The following is a 21,634-nucleotide window of genomic DNA, read 5'->3' on the forward strand; positions in this document are numbered from 1 at the left end:
TTTGATACTCTGTGAGTATGGAGGTCGGGGTCACTTCCCACCTTATTTTTCCTGAATGCATTTTTCATATTTTTAAACTCATGATCTAGTGGCAAGAATTGTCAATGAAAATCAAACACATATTTTTTTCTATCATGCTTTAAAGTGAATGCCTTACTATTTTCCATGCAATACGGACATTGTAGCTTTTCAGCCGTCATCTAGCGAGACAACATCCCGTATCTAGAAAAATCATTAATAGTCCACATTAAAGAAGCACGCATAACAGAATTCTGCTTAATTGATATATCATAAGTTAAAACATCTTCAAACTACAATTGTTTGAGCTCATATGTCAATGATTGTAGATAAACATCAATCATGCTTTTTGAATTACGTGGACCTAGAATAACATAACTTTGAAAAATGTAGGGACTGGTAATGCATATTTCAGGAGGAAGATTATACGGAATAAGAAATACCGGCCAACATGAATAAAGCGAAGCTGCATTAGAGAATGGTGTAATGCCATCTAAATACAACCAAAATCTAAAATTTCTTGGTTCACTATCAAAATCAGGATATATATTATCAAATTGGTTCCATGCTTCACCAACAGATGGGTGAGATAAGACATCTGATGCCTTCGATATTCAAGATGTAATGTCATATGTGTGGAAGACCTCATCGATGCATACAACCTCTTTAATTTGGGGAATGACAGGTAGATAATGCATCACCTGAACTGGGACCATCTTTCCAGCTGAAGTCCTCTTATAACGAGCATGTCCACAAAATTTACAATTTTCTAATTCACTATTGCTCTTGTAAAACAACATACAACCATTAACATAACAATGATTTCTATCGTACGTCAATCCTAACTTAGACACAAACGCTTTGTCTGATAGAAGTTCTTTGGTATGTTAAACTCCGGATAAACTAGTTCACCCAAAATATCAACCATTGAGTTCTAGACGTATTAGGAACATTCTAATATGATTTAATATTCATTAATCTAACTGTAACTGACAAAACAGAATGTGGACTCCCTTCACATAGTGGACGACTAGAGTCTTCTGATTGATCATAGAAGCATCTTGCTTCCTCATTAGGAGCTTCAGCAAAATATTGTTCCGGTTCCATCCCACATTGAACCCCCAAAGCATCATGATCATTTCATGAACCCTATCATGTTCAACTCTAACCTGTTCCACCCTAATTTGGCCATGTGGTGCAATTCTATTATTAACATCCACATGCATTGAATTATAAAACATACCATCCTATCCATAAATTTCTCCATAATTAAACCATATTAAATATGTCGGCTTGAATCCATTACTGTTCAAATAAACCATAACATTATCCAGATCAAAAAAAATTAAACACTTACACGCACTACAAGGAAACCTAACCTATCCATTATTGTTGAAAATGTCAAGTGCCATTGTATGTTTAGTAAAATTTCTAACACCGTCAATAAATTTAGGGTTTCAAACAAGCAAACATCTCACAAACGATTGTCCATCTATAAAAATATAGATATTCAATTAGTTTTGACTTATTTAAACAACTTAACAAATTAAACTAGTTTATTTTTTACTTAAGAATTAAGATTAATAGGGACCCTAATGTGGAACTTAAAAATCGAATGAGAAACCAAGTAATTTTTAGAAAAAATTACGTTTAATTCTAAATACGAAGCCCCTCAAAAATTCAATATCTTATAATTATACCAAAGCAAACACGCTACTTAAAAATGCTTGACTAAATCAGTTATTGATCCTATAGGATATAGATCCACATAAATAAATTTCTAAATAAACATAACTAAAAGGGAAAATGTACAACTATCCTCTAAATTATGACCGAAAGTCTCAGAGACACACCTTAATTAAATAAGGTCCTATTACCCCTGAACCTATTTTTTTTAAAAAAAATTGCGGACTTTTTTGGTTTACGTGATATCCAAAAATCTCTCACGCGCCTCAATTGCGTGAAGTAATGGAGTGTGCCACGTAAGACAAAAAGTGTGTAAAATTATTTAAAAAATGGAAAAGGGTCAAAAATACCCTTGAACTATTCGAAATAGCTGAAATATACCCTTGAACTATATTTCAGCTCAAATATACCTTTCCCCTCAAACAGTAGGGTCAAAAATGCCCTTATCATTAACAAAATTTATTAAACGCCACTTGGATGTCATGTGGATACCACATGGCATGCCACATAAGCCAATAGAGTTCTACTCATGCCACAAAGAAAATGAACTTAACCCTAATTTCTCCCAATTTTCTCTATTCCCCTTAGAATTTAAAAACGATTACACTAAAGAACATCGAACCCCTTTCCCTTAGAACTTATGTATTTTGTGAAATCGTTCTAAGAAAATGGAGAAATGAGTAAAAGGGGTTCTATGTTCTTCAGTGAAATCGTTTCTAAATTCTACGAAAAATGGAGAAAATTGGGTAAAATTAAAGGTAAGTTTATTAGTTTACGTGGCATGAATTGAACTTTATTGGCTTATGTGGCATGCCATGTGACATCCACATGGCATCTAAGTGGCATTAAATCGATTTCGTTTATAAGAAGGGTGTTTTTGACCTTATAGTTTTTCGGTTAGGGTATATTTCAGCTGAAATATACTTCAAGGGTATATTTGAGCTATTTCTGATAGTTAAAGAGTATTTTTTGATCCTTTTCCGCAAAAAAAATAAGTTCAAGGGAGTAATAGGACCTTAGTGTAGTTAAGGTATATCTCTGAAATTTCGGTCATAGTCTAGCGGTACTTGTGCATTTTCTCTAACTAAAAAGCAGTATGCTTTGTTTGACTTTTTTCCCTATTTTTATAGTTCCAAGCTTTGGAATTTTTCATCAAATTGAATGAATTTGTGTGATGTAGCTTTCCTTGAAATTTTTATAACAAGAATTATGCATTTGACTTGAGAATTCATTTATAGCAAATAATATTTTTTTTTTGAAGACACTGCCCATGAATCTGAATGATTTTTTAAATAATTTTTTTTCTTTTATATGTCCATATATATATTTACACACATTAACTGCATCATTACAAGTCTCCGAAGCTAAATATGGACTATGCAATTGTGCTCTTACTTGTTTTTCTCTGTCATGAAGTATTTACTGTTTCTTCATCCAAATTACCTCATATCCCTCCCAAACATCAAACCAGTTCACTTCTAAAATTCAAGAACACAGTTACTGTAGATACCTCAGCCTCTTATCTTTGCCAGAAGCCTTTTCCAAAAACTGAATTCATGGAACATGAGCAGAGATTATTGCTCATGGGATGGTGTCATATGTGATGAGATGACTGGCCATGTCATTGAACTTGACCTCAGCTGCAGCAATCTTGCTGGGACCATCGATTCCAATAGCAGCCTCTTCCAACTCTCTCATCTCCAAAGGCTTGACCTTTCTCTGAATAACTTCTCCGATTCTCACATCTCCCCTGAATTTGGCAAGTTTTCGAGCTTGACGCATCTCGATCTTTCTGACTCCAATTTCTCTGGTCTAATTCCTTGTGAAATTTCTCATCTTCCAAGTTGCAGTCTCTTAGTCTCTATGGTCGTCTATGACTCATAGCTCACAATTTTAAATTGCTACTTCAGAACTTGACCCAATTAATAGAGCTAGATCTTACTTTCATAAACATCTCTTCCACCATTGTTCTGAATTTTTCTTCTCATTTAACAATTCTAAGGCTGGGAGATACACAATTGTATTCATCTGCCAAACATGGAAACACTACATTTTTATGGGAAAATTTTCAGCTTAGTGGTTATTTTCCAAAGACTAAATGGAACAACAGCACATCTCTCCAGAAGTTACAACTAAGTTTTGTGAATTTTCCACATAATTTGCCCGACACTATTGGCTATCTAACTTCACTGCGTTATTTGTATCTTCAAAATTGCAACCTTAGAGGGCCTGTTCCTGAATCTCTTTCGAAGTTCACTCACATAGAGGACTTGTACCTTCAGTATAACTCCCTGAATGGAACGATACCATCAGGGATTTTCTCCCTTCCATCACTAAGTCGTTTAATATTGAGCAATAACCACTTTTCTGGTCAGTTTGAACATTTCAATTCCAATTCACTAATCGTGATTGATTTCAGCAATAATCAGTTGCAAGGCCATCTTCCCAACTCAATTCAAAACCTTGTGAACCTAACAGATCTTGATATTTCTTTCAATAATTTTCATGTGGATGTCAGCCTCTTTTCAGACCTCAAAAATCGTTCATATCTTAGTCTTTCATACAATACTATCTCATTGATTGACGAAAAGGAAGTCAACCCTACTTTGCCTGAGTTACTGGAGTACTTACTATTGGCCACATGTGAAGTGAAAGAATTGGAGTTTCTAAGATATGCAAAACAGCTTACCAACTTGGATCTTTCAAATAATAAACTTCAAGGAAAAATTCCTTATTGGGCATGGTCTAACTAGTTATCATTGATAACTGTTAATATATCCCACAATATGCTGACGAGTGTGGATTCAATTCCTCTTCAGATAGTATATACTATTGATTTACGGTCCAATTTGCTTCAAGGTTCACTACGTATTCCACCAAATTCCACAACATTCTTCTTCATATCCTATAATAATCTCAGTGAAGAAATTCCTTCACATAACATTACTTGTAATTCTAGATTTGGCTAGAAACAACTTACGTAGACAAATTCCGCCATGTTTGGAAAAATTACTGCCCTCCAAGTTTTGGAACAACAATCTTTCTGGGAACATTCCAACGACATTCAGCAATAAAAGTTCACTGAGCAGCCTTAACCTGCATGGAAATAAACTAGGAGGGAAAATTCCCCAATCTTTGGCCAATTGCAAAAACATACAGATTCTTGATTTAGGCAATAATAACCTCAACCACACATTTTGTTACATAAATAAGAGATTCCATTTATTAGTTAGTGATAAAAGTAGTTAAAGTTAGTTAGTTGGGCACATGAAATCAAAATAACTGAATTAGTTAGAATGAATTGAATCCATTTCAATTGTAATTTCAAATCTATATAAAGTGTAATACAATTCTATACATGATATGAAAATACACAGAATATTCTTTCTCTTTCTAATCTCTCTTCCTCTTCTTCTTCTTCTTTCACTAGCTGTTTTCTCGAGATATCCTGATAAAGTTTTTCGATCCTCGAATTCATTGCGAATTCCTGCAATCGAGTAACATTAGTATCAGAGCTACTCTATCCTTGGATTTTTAATGGTGAAAAGAACAAGATCTTCTGATAATTCTCCAACAGAAATGGGGGAATTGAAGGAAGTGATGCAGAATTTGGCACAAAAAATGGGAACATTGGCAGGGGAAGTTACAAATTTGAAGAGGTTGGATCAAGTGGTCATGGAATTGAAGGAACTATTGATCACTAATCGAGAATCTAAGAGGGAGAGAACTCCTGTAGAAGGTGGTCCTTCAACTACAAGACATCTTGATGAAATAATTCACCATTCTGAGGAGAGAAGTCACTGACCCAGGAGTCCTACCAGTTACAACACCCATCATTCAAACTTTTCAAGATGGTCTCGAATGGAATTCCTCAGGTTTGCAGGGGAAGATCTGAGATCGTGGCTGTTCAAGATTGAGCAATTTTTTTCCATGGAAAATGTAGCTGCAGAGGAAAAGGTAGAAGTGGCTGCAATGCAATTGGAAGGCGAAGCCATCCAATTATATCTTTCTTTCATGAGATACAGACAGTACTTAAAACCTTCTACTTGGAATGAATATGCGATGGCTATGGTTGAAAGGTTTGGGACTGATTTTGATGATCCCATGAAGGAGATCAAGAAGGTTAAACAAATAGGTTGTGTCAAGGAATACCACGCTGTATTTGAAAGGAATTTGACAAGAGTGAATTTATCACAGGAAAATGCAATTAGTTGTTTCATTGGAGGACTAAAGCATGAACTGAATGATGTGAAAGTGACTAACCCCACTACATTGGCTCAAGTTTACAGAAGTGCAAGGCTACAAGAGGCTTATATAGCAGCAGTTAGACAACCTGCACAAATAAATTCTCAAGTAAGTTCAAGAAGATTCATAGAACAAAAAAATTACAACAGCAAACCTATTCTTCCTACACCTGGATTTGGGGGTTCTAATGGGCCTAGAGGAATGAACAGGGGAACACTAAGAGCAGAGGAGATGAATGAGAAACGATCAAAAGGATTATGATATTTCTGCAATGAGAAGTACATTCCTAGACACAAGTGTAAGACTTCCAAACAGTTGTATCTGTTAGAAATAGATGAAACAGAGGAATTCCAAGAAAGTGAATGTCTGATGGAGGAACATGAAAGGAAAATACATGAGGAGGGATCTAATACAAGGGAACTTGTCCAACCTGCAGAACATACGGAGATATCTATGCATGCACTAAATGGATCATTAGGATGTAGAACTTTGAAAGTGACTGGTTATCATTCAAAGAAGAGCTTAAACATTTTGATAGATACTGGCAGTTCTCACAATTTTATTGAACTTCAGTTTGTTAGTCAAGTAGGTTGTGAGATCAGGTCTACTTCACCTCAGTTGGTTGCTGAAGAAAATGGCAACATGAGGGTGGACAAGATGACCACTATTACTTGGTTACTCCAAGGAGTTGAATTTAGAACTGATTTCTAACTGTTGCCACTTGGATGTTGTGGAGTAGTTTTGGGGGTCCAGTTGTTGCTCACTTTAGGAGATATAAAGATGAACTTCAGGAATCTGACCATGGAATTTTTGTACAAAAGAAGGAAGAATTAACTAAGGGGAGCTGGAAACAAGATGTTAACTGTTGGTGCTGCGAAGTTAGCAAAACAGTCAGGTAATCAATCTCAACTTTGTATGATTCAAGTAATGCCAATGGGAAGTGAAAAAGTGAAAGCTCATGAGACAGACAATGTGCAGGACATGAAAGGTGATCCTAGTCTTTTAGGCTTATTATCTGATTTTAAAAAATTGTTTGAAGAACATGCTTGTTTACCACCTTCAAGAGGTTTTTTTGATCATAGAATTGTGTTGAAAGCTGGGACGGAACCTATGAACAAGAGTCCTTATAGATATCCTTCAGTTAAAAAGGATGTTATTGAGGGGTTAGTTCAACAAATGTTAGATCAGGGGATTATTCAGCCTAGTTATAGTCCATTTGCATCTCCTGTTGTATTGGTTGGAAAAAAAGATGGGTCATGGAGATTGTGTGTTGACTACAGGAATTTGAATAAATTCTTTGTAAAAAACAAATTTCCCATACCTATTGTTGAGGATCTCTTAGATGAGTTGGGAGGATCCAAGATATTTTCGAAAATAGATGGAGGTCTGGATATCACCAATTGAGAATGGCATCAAACAATGTACCTAAGACTGCTTTCAGAACTAATTCAGGACACTATGAATACTTAGTGATGCCTTTTTGCCTCTCAAATGCACCAGCTACTTTTCAAGGTCTAATGAATTTCGTCTTTTAGAAATATCTCAGGAAACATGTGCTTGTTTTCTTTGATGATATCCTGATTTACAGTAGAACTATGGAAGATCATGTTAGACACTTGAGATATGGTTTTGTAGAGATGGTGAAGCATTAAATTATAGCTAAGGAAAGCAAGTGTTTCTTTGGGGTGCAACGAATTAAAAACCTTGGCCATTTTATTAGTGTCTACAGATCCACAAAAAGTTGAAGCCGTAAGGAATTGGCCTATACCAAACTCTCTTAAACAACTAAGGGGTTTCTTAGGGTTGGCTGGGTATTACCGAAGATTTATCCAGGGTTTTGGCATGATAAGCAAACCATCGACTGACTTAACTAAGAAGAATAATTTTAGATGGTCAAATACAGCGCAGACAACATTTACCATACTTAAGACTGCATTAAGAGAGGCCCCTATATTAGCATTAACTTATGTCACCAAGACTTTTGTGGTGGAGACATATGCTAGTGGATATGGAATAGGAGTTATTCTTATGCAGGAAGGACATCCTATAGCTTTCATTAGTAAAGCTTTATCTCCCCGACATGCTGCCCTATCTGTGTATGATAGAGAACTATTAACCATAGTCCAGGCTGAAACTAAGTGGTCTCACTACCTGTTAGGACAAAAATTCATCATAACGACTGATCAAAAGGCTTTGAAGTTCCTTATGGAGCAGAAAATACACACAAATTCTCAATTGTTATGGTTAACCAAGTTGATGCTATTTGACTATGCGATTGAATACAAAAAAGGAGTTGATAATAAGGTCGCTGATGCCCTTTCTAGAGTTTCTGGTGCAGAATTATTAGCTTTAGTGGTGTCTGCTGCTGGTACTGATTTATTCCAAGCTATAGTAGATAGTTGGTCTTCAGATGCTGAACTTCAACAACTCATTACAGACTTACAGACAGATCCCACTACTCGTAATCTGTTTACTTGGTCCCAAGGTCACCTAAGAAGAAAAGGAAAGCTTGTAATTGGCAAGGATCAAAGTCTTAGGACTGAGATTATGACATTATGGCATGTAGGTTCTCAAGGAGGTCATTCAGGTGTGGAGGCTACACTAAAAAGGCTTCTCACTTTGTTCTATTGGAAGCATATGAGGACTGACGTAAAACAGTTTATTCAAAGGTGTGATGATTGTCAAAAAGTTTAGTCTGATCTTGCTGCATATCCTGGCTTACTACAACCTCTTTCTATTCCTGATGTGGTTTGGTCACAAATTAGCATGGATATTATTGATGGATTACCTAAATCCAATGGCTATGAAGTGATATTAGTAGTGGTGGACAGGCTTAGTATGTATGGACATTTCATTCCTCTTAAACATCCTTATACTGCTCAATCAGTTACTCAGGTGTTCTTTGATAATGTTGTTAAGCTACATGGCTTACCTGAGGCCATTACTGGTGATAGAGATGATGTTTTCTTGAGTTCATTCTAGCAAGGATTATTCACCATCCAAGGAGTACAACTTAATACTTCTACTGCCTATCATCCTCAATTTGATGGACAAACTGAGGTGTTGAATAGGTGTTTCGAGACATAGTTGCGATGCTACTATCATGAGGATGCCTCGAATTGGGTTAATTGTTTGTCAATGGCTGAGTATTGGTACAATACTTCATACCACTCAGCCATTCAGACCACTCCTTATGAGGCCTTGTATGGTCGACCACCACCTCTCCATTTACCGTATCTGCCAGGGGAATCATCTTCAGCAGAGATTGATAGTACATTAGTTACTAGAGAACTAAAATTACAATTTCTTAAACATCATCTGAGTAGAGCTCAACTGAGGATGAAACAACAAGCTGATTCTCATTGGAGTGACCAAAATTTTAATGTAGGGGATTGGGTTTACTTCAAAATCTAACCTATACAACAAGGCCACTATTTCCAACCATACTTTTCATAAGTTGGCTGCAAAGTTCTATGGTCCATTTCAGATTTTACGGAGAGTTGGTCCAGTTACTTACACTCTCTTATTACCCAGTTCCGTCAAAATACACCCTACTGTGCATGTTTCTCTCTGAAAGAAGTGTTATAAAGTGCCTACACATATTTATTATCCTCCTACTATTGATTTGGCTAGTACCTATTGTCCTGAACCTGAGTTAGAGTTGGAGCGAAGGATGGTCAAGCAGGGTAACAAGGCGGTTGCTCAAGTGCTTGTCAAGTGGTGTGGTTTTCCTGCTGATAATGCCACATGGGAATTTGCTACTGTTTTGAAGACCAGGTTTCCGTTGTTTGATCCTTGAGGACAAGGATCTTCTATTGGGGGAAAGTACTATTACATAAATAAGAGATTCCATTTATTAGTTAGTGATAAAAGTAGTTAAAGTTAGTTAGTTGGGCACATGAAATCAAAATAACTGAATTAGTTAGAATGAATTGAATCCATTTCACTTGTAATTTCAATTCTATATAAAGTGTAATACAATTCTATACATGATATGAAAATACACAGAATATTCTTTCTCTTTCTAATATCTCTTCCTCTTCTTCTTTTTCTTCTTTCACTATTAGCTATTTTCTCAAGATATCCTGAAACAGTTTTTCGATCCTCGAATTCATTGTGAATTCCTACAATCGAGTAACACATTTCCTGTGTGGTTGGGACCTCTTCCAGATCTTCTAGTTTTATGCCTGAGATCAAACAAATTGCATGGACCCATTAGAACATCAAGGATTGAGAACATGTTTCCTGAGCATCGAATCATAGATCTCTCTTATAAGTCCTTCTCGGGAAGCTTTCCTATGAGTTTGTTTCAACATCTGAAATCCACGAGGACAATTGATAAGTCAATGGGAGCATCAAGATATCATGGTGCTACATATTACGAAGATTCTATTACAATTGCAACCAAGGGATTTTATCGTGAAATTGTGAGAATTTTGTATTTGTATACAGTAATCAATCTTTCAAGTAATAAATTTAGCGGGAAAATTCCAAGTATCATGGGGGATCTCATTGTAGTTCACATAATGAATTTATCTCATAATGGATTTCAAGGTCATATGACTTTATCACTTGGAGATTTATCTTCAGTTGAATCATTGGACCTATCAGGAAACCAGCTCTCAGAAGAGATACCACAAGAACTAGCTTCTCTTACGTATATTTCATTCTTAAATATCTCCCACAATCATCTCCAAGGATGCATCCCTCAAGGAACTCAATTTCACACTTATGAGAGCAACTCATATGAAGGCAATGATCGATTACATGGCTTTCCTATTTCAAAAAGTTGTGGTGATGCTGTGGTATTAGATACAAATGATAGCATATCTTGACTAGATGATGAAAAAAGCAATTCTGACTTTCAGAGTGATTTTTGGAAAGGTGATCTTATAGGCTATGTAAGTGGACTATGTATCAAATTATACATAATATATTTCATGATTTCAAGTGGAAAACCGATATGGCTTGCAAGAATCATCATAGAGATGGAGCAAAAATTAATTATGGGAAGGAGAAAGAAGCAGCGAAGGCAAAGGAATTACATAAGAAGAAACAATCACTTCTATATAAGTTGTAAGAAGGATAAATAATCACTGTTTTCAATGATATTTAATCAGTTTTTGGACCTTTTTTAAGATTTCAACCAATATATTACATCTATTTCTTTAAAGAAAAGATGTATTAATTGGTAGAAGTATCTTAAAGTAATCTTGATTTGCCTTAGATATGTTTTTTGTTGAAATGGAAGAATTCCTGTTCGTAGTGTGTTGAATTAAATGAGTAGCATCATTTATCTATCCTCAAAAGTTACTTCTGTTGATAGAAAAATGGTGTCATCAAAAGAAATTAAATCAACAAAAGAATAAAGAGGCCTATTTGGTCATTTATCAAAGATGCATCTGTTGTAATCATATCACATGTTTATGCATTAATGGCCTTCTTCTTCTTACATAGCATTTCACTTTTTAAACTCTTGATTCCCCTATCCCTACCAACCAAGCCCGTATAGCTGCGTATACATCTAAGGAAGCTATATGTGAATAAATCCTTGAGATAAATTTCCTCGTTCGTAATCTTGCTGAAAACATTGATTAGGATAGTGTCACTAATACCACTGGTATCATCTATTGTTCAAAAAGTTACACAGGCATTTTTACCTAATGTGCTTTGAATCCACAGATCATCTTCCATGGACAGATTCTCTCTTCATCTGCTGAGATAACCAACCCGATTTAACGCAAAAACATCTTTTCTTGGATCAATTTTGAGGCAACCATTGTTGTTCTTATTGTAGAGAACATCAGAAGAAAATTATAGCCGGAAATATCTTCTGCAAGTCCAAAATCGTTAACTAAGATCCAAATATTCAATGAAGGAAGAGGAAGCTAGAAAGAAGAACTTGTTTATGGAAGAAGAATCTTTTATTTGGGTTGTTCTTGGTTAGGTTGGGTTCTATTATAAATAACTAAGGTCACCCCTAGTTATACTTGTACAGGGATGTTCGTAGAAATTATTCTAAATACATCTACAAGAAATATCTAGATATTCATGTCTTCTAACTATATAACAAGAATCTAGATTTTTCTATATTTAACTATAAATATCTAATTATCTAGAACATCTAGATTTTTTCTTATGTAAAACATCAAAGATATTTACTCTACAAAATTCTAGAAGTTCTACTAAATATCAAGATATTTTTGTACCTCCAAAAAATCAACTGTAAATTTTCACACTTCCCCTTAAAGTGATTATTTTAAAATTGTCCCACACTTTTTGTGGAAGAGCTCAAATGAAGCTTTGAGCCACGTCTTTGTGAAAATCTCCAGAATTTCTTTCGGACTCTTCTCGCTTCATCAAATGATAAATATTTTCCATTATTGAATAGTTCATGTAAATTATCTCCATGTTAGGTTTCTGAACTCCCCCTTTCTCTTAGCTTCCCAAAAATAGTACTGTCTAGATAAACCTTTGTGATAGGAAAGTTTGGAACTCCAAGGTTCAAGATTTTGGAACCTGCAACTTTATAATAAAACCAGCTTTCATCTATATAAGCCTCCTCAGTTAAGTTAGTGACGATCTGATGGCCAATTTCTTGTGAAGCCTTAGCACCATAGTAGGATTCAACACCAAATTCCATTTCTAACTCTTCAATAACATGTTTATCAACTTTAGAGCTTTCAAAAGTTATATCGTTTGTCGCTCCGCCTGAAATTTGGCCTTCAAGGTAAGTTTCTCCGTCTATTTGATCTTCATGATTGTCTCCATTTGCTTCAAATGTTTTATATAAGACAACGATTGACCTCGTTATTGTTGACGATTTATCAGAAGCTTCAACTTCTAATACATCTCTCTTATTTTTTTTCTATGGAATGCTTACTGTTGGCATATATAGCTCTAGACAATGCTTGTTCACGATCTATTTTCCTTGATTTCTTCAATAGTAGCTATTATATTACCAGAATGAACATCTTTGAAACTTTCTTGATTCATACGGATGACATAAATTTCTTGCTTCTCCATGTGATTGACTACATTATATTGTGAATCCTCGATCCAGTCTCTTTCAAGATTGATGGAAATTGTGGCATCTATAACTCGAGCCTCGGCTACCAAACATTGTTCCCACTCTTCTTCTTCTTCAACCTTTTGATCCAAATTGCTCTCCTTGACTCGACAATATATTTTTATGTGTCCTACTTCACCACAACGATAACATCTAAGAGGCTTCTTACCATAATAGTTAGAAATCTCTTCATTCTTTCCAAGCGAGCTTGAATCCCCTAAGGATCAAGAATTGTTGCATTTCTCACTATCTTCAATTTTTTTATTCTCAATGAAAATAATATCAAGACTTCTCACAAGTTTCTTTTCAATTAGATCATATAGCCCGTAACCAAATTCATCAAGACCATATCCAATGAAGGTGCATTGCCTGTCTTGTCATCTAACTTTGACCTCTCATCTTTCGGCACATGTACAAAAGCTTTGCAACCAAATACTCTAAAATGGTCATTGGAAACATTCTTTCCATACCAAACACTATTTGGTACATCACTTTTCAAAGAAACATCAGGAGATAAATTAATAATATGTGCAGCAGTCAATAAAGCCTCACCGCAAAATGAGTTCGACAACTTCGCTTTAGATAAGAAACATGTAACTCTTTCCATCAAGGTCCTGTTCATCCTCTCAGCCAAACCATTAAGCTGAGGATTCTTGGGATGATTCTTCTGGTGTCTAATACCTTGATGATTGCAGTATTCGTCAAATGGTCTACAATATTCACCACTATTATCAGTATGAATACATTTCAGTTTCTTTACAGTTTCACTTTCAACTGAAACCTAAAACTCCTTGAAGACAGCTACGACTTGGTCTTTAGTCTTCAAAACATAGACCCAAAGTTTTCTCGAGCAATCATCAATGAAAGTGACAAAGTAGAGTGCACCACCTAATGTCTTTGTCTTTATTGGACCACATAGATCCGAGTGCACCAACTAAAGCAACTATATCTTTCTCGAAAGGGGGGGGGGTATGACTTAAAGGAAACTCTATTTTGTTTACCATCCAAGAAGTGCTCACACTTTTTCAATTTAGCACTTCTGAAATTTAACAAAAAATTCTTCTTGGCTTGAACATTAATTCATTTGTCGCTGACGTGGCTAAGTCTCTAGTGCCATAACATTTGGGAGTTATGGCTCTCAACTGCACTAACCATATCAACACAAGCAGATGTCGTAGTCAAGTATAGACCACGACATTTGTTACCACGAGCCACAACCAAGGAACCCTTAATCATCTTCCATTTTCCATCACCGTTGGTACGGACATATCTTTCATCATCTAAAACACCAACAAAAATCAGGTGCAGACAAACATTAGGAGCATGTTTCACATTGTTCAAAACTAGTTTAGTTCCAACACTAGCTTCCAAACAAATTTTACCAATACCAACCACCCTAGAAACAGTTTCCATACCCATACTCAAGGTGTCATAATCACCATGAGTATAGGATGAGAAAAACAATCTTTCCTTGATGTCACATGAGATGCGACACCAGTGTCCACAACCCAGATTGACTCATCAGAAGCAATATTTATTATGTCGACATCAATGATGGTAACAAGATCTTCGATGGTGACGGTGGCATGGCAATTTTCATACTATCTTCTTTTGTTTCCTCTTTGTTTTTGTTCTCCCTCTTCAACTTCCTGTAAAACTTCTTTATATGACCTTTCAGACCACAATGATAGCACTCTATATCCTTTACGTCTGCATTTGGAATTTCTTTTATTTTGTTCTCTATACTGAGAACCACGAGTTTTGTTTCTCCCTCTGAGGCCAGTTATCAGGAAATTCGAAGAAGAACCTTGACTGTTTCTTCTCATCTCTTCATTCAAGACACTACTGTTGGTGGGATCACACCATCGAGAGCAAAATTTGACAATGAACTTCTGAATGTTTCCCAAGAGTCTGGTGGGGAACCAAGTAGAAACAAGCCTTGAATTTCTTCATCAAATTTGATGCCCATTCCTGATAATTGGTTCATAATCCCTTAAAATTATTTAGATGACCTGTCATCGGAGAAACATCATGATATTTTAAACTCAACATCTGCTTTATTAAAAACATTTTGTTATTTCCATGTATTCTGAGGATATAGACATTCAAGATGCTCCCATAGGGTATGAGCATGTGTCTTCCCAGAAATATGGTTCAACATATTATCGTCGATCCACTGCCTGATGAATCCACAAAAGTGCATGTGCAATAGATTCCACTCTTCATCTGTTTTATTATCAGTCTTTACATTGGTACATATTAGTTTATAAAAATTATTAACTTTCCTTTCAAAATGGCATAATTAACACCATTCAAAATTACAATTCTACTCATGTTGGTTTCCATCGTTTATACTTATTGCAAATCAAAGTAAATCTTTTTTGATGTGGAAGTTCAGATGCTGCTGCAACCACAGAGCATACTCAGATAAAACCTCAACTTTGATACCAGTTTGTTCGGAAAACATAGATTAACGCAAAAATATATATGGTAAAAGTAATGGAAATAAAATGGGAAAATAACGACACCAAAAATTTTACGTGGAAACCCTTCTAAAGAAGGGGGTAAAACCACGGATCAAGAGGAGCAACTGATATTATTATAGTAAGGAATTTTACACTGTGTAGTCACGAATACAATACTCAAATGACTACTACACACTCAAAAAGAAAAATAGTCTTTTGGTTTTCACCTAACTAAAATATCACTCACACTCTATTTTTCTTCACAGACTATTTTTCTTCTATAGTCTATGGAATACCGGACTTTGCTCTCTAAATGGTTTTTCTTCTAACTTGGTGTATTTTAAAATGAGCTAATGATCTCCTTTTATAGAATAATTTTCAACTTCAAATTTCACCACCATCCACAACATGTCAAAGTTGTGTCACCAAAAGTTTTTAATTACTGTGTTTCTCAACATTTTCTACCACTACAATTTGCCAACCTTGCCAGCCATTGTAAATTGCATGTAGCAATTGTTAATATCAACATCAACATGTGGATGTCGATAATAACAATGATATTGTTATTGATTATCATCCTACTCATGAATTTGTGGACGAGTCAAGTATTATGCTTCAAGGTCCACAAGACAGTGATTTCCTTCCTTGCACTATTCACCCAATGAGTATGTGTTACTCACTGACGAGGGAGAACCTGAATGTCATGAAGATGAGCACAAGGATCAATGGATTGAATTCATCCAAGATTATAATAACTCTGCATGAGAACCACACAAATGAGTTGGCAAAGTTACTTAAGGGCATGAGAGATTTTAAAAACAAGTGGGTGTTCAAAGATAAAGTTGAGGAACACAACTTGAAGCCCGGATACAAAGCTAGATTGGTTGTTAAGGGATTTGGTCAAAGAAAAGGTATTGACTTTGATGAAATATTTTCTCCTATTTTGAAAATGTCCTCGATTCGGACAGTTCTAGATTTGATTGCTAGTCTTAATTTAGAGATTTAGTAGATGGATGTGAAGATGAATTTCTTCACGGTGACCTATAAGAAGTGATTTGTATGGAATAGCCTGAGGGCCTAAAAGCAGAAGGTAAAGAAAGTTTTGTGTGAAACTCAAAAAGAGTATTTATGGCTTAGCGCAAGCTCCTAGAAGTGGTACAAGAAGTTTGAATCTGTTATGGGGGATCAAGGCTATAAGAAGACTTCTTCATATCATTGTGTATTTGTATAAAAATTTTCTTACATTGTTTTTATCATCTTCTTGTTTTATGTGGATGATATGTTGATTGTGGGAAAGAATACTTTCTAGATTAATGAGTTGAAGAAAGAGTTGCGTAAATCTTTTGCAATGAAAGACTTGGGTCATGCCAAACAAATTTTAGGTATGAGAAATACTTGTCTTAGAGATGAAAGGAAGATTTATTTGTCCCAGAAGAAGTACATTGAACGTACACTAGATCGCTTCAATATGAAGAATGTTAAGCCTATTCGCACACCTCTTGCTGGTCATATGAAGTTGAATAAGAAGATGTGTCCTACAACTAGGGTGGAAAAAGAGGGCATGGCCAAATTTTCATATTCCCCCGTCGTTGGAAGTCAAATGTGTGGGATATTATGCACTAGCTTTTATATTGCTCATGTATTTGGAGTTGTCAGCAAATTTCTCAACAATCCGAGAAAGGAGCATTGGAAAGTTGTGAAGTGGATACTCGAGTATCTTAGATGAAGCTTAGATGAATGCTTGTGTTTAGGAGAATCAAATCCAATCTTGAAAGGCTATATAGATGATGATATGGCAGGTGACCTTGATAAAAGAAAATCCACTACTGGATATTTGTTTACTTTTTCAGGGGAAGCTATATAATTGTAGTCGAAGTTGTAGAAGTGTATTGCACTATTTACAACTGAAGTTAAGTATATTGTGGTACTGAAGCCGTCAAGGAAATGATATGCCTCAAGCTATTGCTTCAAGAGCTTGGTTTGTATCAGATAGAGTATATTGTCTACTGTGACAACTAGAGTACAATATACTTGAGTAAGAATGTCATGCACCATGTAGGAACAAAACACATCGACGTCAGATATCATTGGATTCGTGAGAAAGTGGAGAGTAAATCTTTTCACGTTAAAAAGATCAACACAAGTGAAAACCTGCAGATATGCTGAGCAAGACGATACCCAAAGACAAGTTTGAGTTATACAAAAAACCTGTAGGTATGAGCTCTCTAAAAAGAAAATGAAGATTCCTTCCTCTTGTGAATGAGTCTGGAGAGGGGATATTTGTGGGGTCCAGTCCCATTATGCCACTATTGACTTCAACAATAACTGCATGCAATTGTCAATGGTTGGCAAATTTTAGTGGCAACAAATGTTGAGAAACACAACAATTAAAAACTTTCGGTGGCACAACTTTGACATGTTGTGGATGGTGGTGAAATTTGCAGTTGCAAATTTCTTCTATATAAGGAGCTCATTAACTTATTCTTGAACTACACAAAGTTAGAGAGAAAAACCATTTTGAGAGCAAAGTGAGGTATTCCATAGACTATAGAAGAAAAAAAGTTCGTGAAGAAAAATAGAGTGTGGGCGATATTTTAGTAATGTGAAAACTAAAAGAATTTTGTTCTTTTTGACTGTGTTGTAGTCACATTGAGTATTGTATTCTTGACTACATGGTGTAAAATTCCTTACTATAGTGATATCAGTTGCTCCTCTTGGCCTGTGGCTCTTTTCACTTATTTAGAAGGGTATCCACGTAAAATTCTTGGTGTCATTATTTTCCACTTTTATTTCAATTACTTTTACCATATATATTTTTGTTTTTATCCGCGTTTTCCCAACACACTTCACCACAACGATAACATGTAAGAGGCTTCATACCATAATAATTAGAAAGCTCTTCCTTCTTTCCAAGCGAGCTTGAATCCCCTGAGGATCGAGAGTGCGACATATCTCTTTATTTCTCTTTGAAGTTCCTCTTTTTGGCTACAAGAGCATATCCTTGTCCATCTTTGAAAAATACACTAGCCAACTACTTGGCTAGTAGTTTCTGTGGTGACAACAAGTTTTCAAACTCATACAAGGATGGCTGTTGAGCCCATCCTTGAATCGATGTCACAAATGGAATATATTCAGGCTTCAATCCACGAATAATTATTCTTCTCATTCGTGCTTCAAAAATATCCTCCTCAAGATTCAATAGACATATCTCAGAACAAAAGTTCTTCATTTTAAAAAATAGTCAGCTATAGAAAGGCTACCTTTTATGGTGTTACCAATTCATTCTCCAATGTCTGCAACGAGCTTCATTGTTCTTGTTGAACAAGCGATAATGGTCCTCCATATTTCGTGAGTTGATTTGCACCTTATAATATGATCAAATAAACCAGAGGAGATTGTCCTCTTCAGAATGAATTCCACCTTCACACTAAGTTGCTTCTTCTCTCGTATTAACTACTATTTTCCGGTCCGTCAGCAGGAGGATGTATGTTACTCCAGTTAATAACATCCGACAAATCCTCGCCCACAAAGTATCATTCCATATATGTCTTTTGTACCTTGTAATTGACGGATTCCACAATTCCATCCTCAATCCATTAACACGACCGCTAAAATTTATCTAGACAAACTAGTTGAATCTACCACCAACCCGATCTTGAAATAACACCAACAATCCAATCTACGACTATGGATCTGATACCATGCAGAGTATAGAAAAAGAAAAGTATAATCTACATCTTCTCCTAGCCCAAGATCGGTAACTAAGATCGCAAGACTCAACTAAGGAAGAGGAAACTAGGAAGGAGAACTTAAGACTCTTTTATTTGAATTGTTCTTGGTTAGGTTGGGTTCTATTACAAATGACTAATTAGGTCACCCCTATTTATACTTGTTTAGGGATGTTTCTAGAAATTATTCTGGATACATTTACAAGAAATATCTAGAATCCTTATCTTCTAACTATATAACAAAAATCTAGATATTTGTATATTTTATTATAAAGTAATAATTATCTAAAACATCAAGATATTTTTTCTACCAAAAGTTGAACAAACTTCACTCTTTATTTCTCTCTTCGAATAATTTTGAAGGCTCGATTATAACATATTAGCCAGCTTACCAGAGCTATTTAACTTAGGTTTGCACAGTAACATTTGAATGGCCCATTCCCCTACTTAATGGACAAAAACGTCTTTGGATCCTGCTTATGGTCGGCTTTAACTTTCATATAAGGAATATTGATGTATGATTAGGGTTAAGGGAAGGATTTCTGCATCATAGTAGGCGGCGGGGGAAAGCTAGCTAAATATGCATAGAATTCCCTGTTAGGGAGAAGCTGATGTCACCCCTTGTTGAAATTATTTTTAAACTAAGTCACATCTTCTACTTCGACAATGTAGGTGCAAAAGGAAAAAGAGTAAGGGCTTAGGAAGGTAGAACGAATGGAAGCAGCAATCCCTATTTCGCATAGCCTTTTATTGGGTAAAGTGATTTAGAATACACGGGCTCACATTCAATTAGAATAAATGTTGTTGCCTACCTCACTACAATCACAATGAGACTTTCAGGCAACAATTTCACTGGTAATCACCCGGTGTCGGTATGTTTTTCCCACAAAGTTCATTGTGTCTTTTGTAGCGTTGATTTGATTTAACACTGCAAAGTTTGCCTTCCTTTGAATTTTTGTTTTGCCTTTTTTCAAAATTTTACTTTTTTTCATATGAATTTTTATAGTGTTGATTTTATTCAACACTGTAAAAGTTTTAAATTTGTTTCTAATGACTTCAATTTATCAATTAAATTCAATTATTACATAATAATTTATACTATTTTTCAATAATAGAAAAATAAATTAAAGTGTAATGTCAATTATTTATTAAATTTTTGTAGCACTGAATCAAATCAATACGGTAAAGGAAGGTGCAAGAAGTAAAGTGTCTTATATGGAACAAGGTCCATTGTGCCTTACATTAGAGTCTTGTTTTCTGTGTTAAATCTTTGCGGCGTTGATTTGATTTCTTTAACTTTTTAGTTATGCCTTCTTTTAAATTTTAATCTTCGGCATGTGAAATTTTTTTGTACCCTCCCCTAAGATCATCCACCCCCTTTACATGGTGATTCGAACTCACAATGTTCGGGTTGGAAGTGTGGGGTGCTTACCAAATACGAAGCAAGAAACTCCCTCTTGCATGTGAATTGTTATATTGTTTATAATGACTTCAATTTATTGATTAAATTCAATTATTACATAATGCTTTTTTTAGTTATAGAAAAATATTTAAAGTGTTTTGTAAAATATTTATAACATTTAAAAAGAGGTAATGTGTAATCCAATGCACAAGGTCCATTGCCTTACTTCAGAGTCTTGTTTCATGGATTGAATCTGCGAAGTTTTAAAAATTATGAAGTGAATTTAATTTTTTAGAATTATGATGTGAATTGGATTTACTCTTCAATCAAATAAACATTTTTATAAAGATAAAACAAAATAGAATCGTACTAAGAAGGCGAACATGCATATGTATCTTACTCGGTACAATGATTTATGTCCTTACTTGAGGGTTCAACTTTTTTCCGTTCTACTTTATTTTTTTATCGATCCAATTATCGATATCGATATTAGAGCCCTACTAAATTCAAATTTACATCGAAAAGTACGTAGAAGACGATTAAACAAATAAAATAATACATAATTTAACAAATAATATAATAACATACAAATTAACAATAGAATAAAAATCTCCATTGGTGATGAATTCATAATTAACAGTATTATTTTTAAAAAAATAAAAATACAACTTGTGTTTTACCTTTAAAAAAATATGCATTCCTCCTTCAAATATTTGGGAATAAAGCTAAATTCATTTGGCACAATTTCATTTCGCCTGGGCCTAGGGGTGAAAAACGGTTGGATTGAATTGGGTTTGCATAGGTTGAATATGTTTTGAGAAAAAATGGTTTGGATTACAATCCATGGAAAATATGGATTGGTCAAATAAGGTTTGGCAAAATTGGTTCTAACCCATTTAAATAAATTTGTTTGTCAAAAACATAAATGTACCCCTCCCGACATATCCCCTGGGGGGCGCCCCCCACCCCTCCATACCTTTCACCAACCTACCCCTAAAAATTTTTGTTTTCCGAAAAAAAA

The 21,634-nt window shown here is 35.1% G+C and overlaps 1 pseudogene; it reads left to right on the forward strand.

Moving 5' to 3' along the window:
- Nucleotides 1-2,795: 2,795 nt before the first annotated feature.
- On the forward strand, nucleotides 2,796-11,042 carry LOC101261396 (receptor-like protein Cf-9 homolog; annotated as a pseudogene).
- Nucleotides 11,043-21,634: the final 10,592 nt, after the last annotated feature.

Source organism: Solanum lycopersicum, chromosome 12 (genome assembly GCF_036512215.1).
Source record: "Solanum lycopersicum chromosome 12, SLM_r2.1".
Taxonomy (NCBI): Eukaryota; Viridiplantae; Streptophyta; class Magnoliopsida; order Solanales; family Solanaceae; genus Solanum; species Solanum lycopersicum.